The sequence below is a fragment of the Lathyrus oleraceus genome, chromosome 4 (genome assembly GCF_024323335.1).
Source record: "Lathyrus oleraceus cultivar Zhongwan6 chromosome 4, CAAS_Psat_ZW6_1.0, whole genome shotgun sequence".
Taxonomy (NCBI): Eukaryota; Viridiplantae; Streptophyta; class Magnoliopsida; order Fabales; family Fabaceae; genus Lathyrus; species Lathyrus oleraceus.
This window is the reverse complement of record NC_066582.1, coordinates 464,182,420-464,187,671: the sequence shown is the minus strand read 5'-3', so window position 1 is coordinate 464,187,671 and position 5,252 is coordinate 464,182,420.

The window sequence follows — 5,252 nt, the reverse complement described above, 5'->3', positions numbered from 1 at the left end:
ATCAAATGACAATGAGGAAATCCAATCATAGTAAGGGAGATAAGAATGATGGAAACAGAAAAAAACGATACGAAAAACCATAGTACCTTGGATGAGGCTCAAAATCTGATGGACACTCTGCACCCTCAGCATGCTTAGAAAAAGAGCAAAAACAATAGCTTTCAGAATAAGAATCACTATAAACAATGGTAAGAACGAAAAAATAAAGGAGCGAATGATCATTACTGATAGGGGAAACCGTTGTTAAGCAGCACAAGATCTAGGGAACTGACAAAAGAATAAGTCGACTTTAGAGTAATCAGTAAGAGGGATGTAAAAATACACACAAAACAAATGAGCGAGGAGGTGGACCATAACCTATATAGAGACAAGATGGAAAACAAAGATGTTACAAACCAAAAAATATCAAAATCAAGCTAAGGATAAAATTAGATAAATTACTTGGGATCATCAACACATCATAGCTAACACAGACGTAAACTTATCCATTTCAGGTGAGTGGAATCTTAGGGCGTGGATTAGAAATAGCAATGGAGAAACCCCTGCGATGACAACTTAGAATATGAAAGGGTACAAAGATCCTATCACTACTAAAAGTAAAGCGATCCTGAACTTCATCGAGTTGGTGAAAAAGATGAAGGGCAAAACATTGAGACCATAACCGATTTCAAAATTATCGTTGGCACAATGAATAATATGGAAGATTAACAGATTGAAGCCAATAAAATGAGGAATCAATGAGAAAATCCTGAAATAGAGAAGAAATCTTATATGGATTTTGCAAAGGGATGAAGAGGAAACATATATATGGCTTCGAGAAAAGGAGGGAAGATGATGCTGAAAATAAGAGGTAGAACACACTTAAGGGTTTTGGAAGAGAAAATATGGAAAACCTTAAATTGTTTTAGACATTGTCCTCTAATCTATGTTAGCAGAGTCCACAATGGTAGATCCGATTTTTTGGCCAGACAAACTATTAAGAATAAAAACCTTATTTGTATGGAAATTGGGCCAAAACCCAAGTATAATACAAGTGAAATGGGTTTCCCGATTTTTTTTAAAAATCATTTGAAATTTGATTAAAATATACTTTTAATAAATAAATTTAAACATAAAGTACTTTATGTATAATTAAATTTTAACCAAAATCAGTTCTCATAATAATTTATAGCAAAATCAAAGATACTTTTAATCAATTTAATTAGGTAACATTCAAGTTTTTTAGGCGTTTTTTAGAGTAACTTAAAGGTGTTTTACGGTGCTTTGTCGGCATGGTGGTCAGTGCATCTTTTCTTCTCTGATGTATGGCACAAGTTCTTTAGGCGTTTTTCACAGAGAATCAAAAGATATACTTCAATAAGGCCTTTTCTTTTATAGAGGATTCGTCTTCTTCCAAGGGGATCCTCTAATATTGGTTTAAATTCCTAGCCCTAGGGTTAGGGACCTGATTGGTAGGGGTGCTAAGGAAGAAGATCTCGATCTTCTATTTTTCTAGTCATGATTCTCTGTTTTTATTCGTCTTGTTTCTTTTCTTCGCGTATGGCATCAATGCTATAAAGGTTTGCCCTTGCAAATCCTAAATTACACGAAAATTCCTCTTTTAGCAGAGAAAAAATTAATTCTGTGAATGATGAAATTCCCAACGTTTCTATCATAGGCCCGAATCTAAGGCTTCTTATGTTCTTCTACCTAAACAAATTTCCTACAAGTATACAGTGACATGGGAATTCTCTAGGAATTTGGATTCTAATGAGGTAGAAGAATTTGAAATGCAAAAGTTTGAAGAAACTACACAAGATATTTGTGTTGAGGAAAACTTGATTGGAGGGTATGAATGCCCCAAATTCTTTCTCTCTGCATTAGAGGAAAGACTAATTGCGAAACCTTGGTAAAAATGGGTTATCATTAAAATGCTAGGTCGATGTATCATATTTAGGGCGTTGGAAAATCGGTTGTAACTCGTGTGAGCCAAATGAGGAGAGCTGAATATTATAGATCTTGGGTAAGAATTCTATCTAGTTACCTTTACTAGCCCAGAAGACCATACTGGTGCGCTTCTCGAAGGTACATGGATGATCTACGATCACTATCTAATGGTTCATGAATGGAGTCCCAATTTTTGGCCATCTAAAGATATGGTAAATCAGATTACTGTGTGGGTCAGAATACCGAGTATCCCTATTAAGTACTATGATCAAAAAGTCCTCACTTTCAATGGAAATAGGATAAGGAAAGATATCAAAGTTTATAGGAGAACTCTAATTAGAGAAAGGGGTAAATATGCTTGATTAGGCATCCAAGTTGATCTTAACAAACCTCTGCTGGCTATGTTTTCTATCAAAGTTTGTCACTCTAAGGTTGAGTATGAAGGTCTGCATTTACTTTGCCTTCAGTGTGGGATATATGGGCATTCGGCTGAAGGTTGTGGAACTCAAATGATAGTGGAAACAACCAAAGAAGAAGGTATCAAAACTGGTGATAATGGTCGGATTTCATTTGAGGCTCAAGAAAATGAGCAAGAACCCAACAAGGGTCGTGGACTGTTGTTAAAAAACCTAGACTTGGGAGACAAAATAAACAAGATAACTTCAAAGATGATTTGAGTGATAAGAGAACTAAAGGGGCTTCCAACTCAAAAGGATATATATTCCAAGCTTTGCTCAAAGGTACCACCACTGCAGAGAATTGTATTCCAAATGAATTACCTGATAATTCCCCTTCTATTCATACTGAGATCTCTGCGAAGAAGGATGGTAATACCACTAATTGCAATAACTCGACGCTCAATCAAGAAAGTTTGGAAGAGTCAATTAATCCTAAAGGGAAAAGTAAACTTGCAAAATAGAAACAGAGGGAGAGGAAGAATAAAATAACCAATATATTTGATAAATATCTGGAGATAGAGTCTTGAGGCATTCACAAAGGCAAGTACAAGGATAAAATTCGTGAGAAAAGCAAGGAAAATTTTGATCGCCTTCTGGAAGAGCAATTTGTAGAAGACATCCTTAAAGCTGTCCAACTTGGTACTTCTCAGATAGTAATTCATAATAATCACAATGGCCAATTTCATGGTCAAAAATCCAATCTAGAGCAACTTGGCCTAAAAGGTCTTAGGAGTCAAGGAGAAACAAATACCCAACATCAAGGCACTTCTGCAGCTTCAAGCTCTATAAAACCAAATTATGTAGATTAATCCCCATCTTCAGATACTTGGCCTGAGAAAACTGAGGACATAGTTAAGACTGGCGAGATTTTGGTGGCAGAAGAGCAGTAATAAAACTTTTGGGATTTCCTTATTTTTTATTGTGTTTTTATGAATATACAAAATCTCTCTTATTTATTCTAGAACTATCGTGGAGCAAATAACATTGCTTTCTTTTGTGTTTGTAAATCTTACACTCAAAAAAAGAAATCTGACTTTGTTGTTATCATGGAAATGAGAATTGATCATATCAATCTCAAGCATATCTTCTCTCGTTTGGGTTATTCTGGATTTGCTTGCTCTGAAACTAGAGGATATGCATGTGGCATTGCTTTGGGTCAGAAAGTTGAACACATTCAAGTTTCTATAATGAAGTGCCATTTTCAATACACACATGCTCAAATCATAATGGATGTAGTAAAAATATGGTATCTTACTTCTGTTCATGCTAGCCCTTTGGAAGATAGAAAGAAGGAGTTGCAAATTGAATTAACTAACATAGCTCCTACTATGAATTAAAGGTGGATTGTGGGTGGAGAATTAAATGATATCCTATATCTGAATCAAAAAATAGGTAGATCTTCGACTTCTCTCTGTCGATGTACTCGTTTTCAAAATCGTATCAATAACTGTAATCTTCTTGACATGGGTAGCTTTGGTTTTCCGTATACTTGGTGTGGTTCTGTGACACATGGGGTATGTTGATCAATGCATTTTGATGCATATTATTCTATAATTGTACTTAGGCATTTCCTTAGTTTATTTTACTTATTTTACTATTTTATTATGCTTTTATATTTATGTTTATTTTGTGCTTTATTTTATTTTCGTACTTTATTTTCAGCATAAACAATTATTTGATACCTTGTCACTATGCAGATCATAACTTGAGCTATAGAAGTCAGATTAACATATTCTAATATGCGTTGGAAAGCTAAGAGGAAAAGATAAAAGTTTCATGTTGAAGTCAAAAGCAGATTCGTAGTGAAGAATTTCCAAATAATTTGTTCAAGCTCCATACTTAATTAAAATAGCTAGTTTAGACCGATTTTTTAAATTTTCGGGTCGGATCCCATAAGGGTCCGAATTTCCCTTTTATTATAAGTCTTTCACTGATACATGAATCCTATTCTGAATTTTTATGATACAATATTGCTTAGAAGATTTCATGGAGAGCTGATTTGTTGTATTCGAATTCCACTTTGAGGTTTTTATTAATTTCAGTTTAATTTTGATTTATTTTCAATTCTTCCTATAAACTCGTTTTCTTAATTTGATTACTTTTATTTGCTTAATTCGATTATTTCTTATAGGATATAGTTGATTAAATTTGATTGTTTGTATGATTCTTAACTATAATCATGTTAGCGTAGCTTTTTCGTTATCGTGTTTGATTAAGTCGCGTTTGCTTAATTCGCGTCTGCTTAAATTCATTTGCTTAATTCGAAAATTAGGAACATACATCATACAATACCAATTTCCGCTTGTCAGTGGGTATTGTAATCGAATGGGATTGAATCCGCTAGGGAATTGAAATTATAAGAATCGATGATAAGTCGGAAATCGATACAATAGATTAGCTTATTTATCAATTTTTCTTTTACCTTTAATCATATTCGATTTAAGTTTTGAACCTTAAAAAACTCCATTCTTTTCATTTTTTTGGTTATAACGTTCAAGAATCCTTGTGATACGACATTCGAGTGTCGCTTCCGTTTTACTACACTTTTAAACTTGTTTTTGACCCATGTGCGACAGTGGATCAAATTGACGCCGTTGTCGGGGACTCTTGTAGATTTTAACCATTATCATAGTCTATCCATTATTATAGTCATAGGTGTTGTATTTTAATATTTTTTTGCCCTAACTTTCTTACAATCGGGTCTTTTTGCGTTTTAGGATAAAAAATCTGTTTTTTTTTAAGAAAATTGTCTCAAATTATTTCGATTCTTTGTCGATTAACTAGGAAAAAATCAATGATCAAAAGCCTCTATTTAGGAGCTAAATATTGGGAGTCGTCCTAAAAACCCAAAATTACTTATTTTTCTAT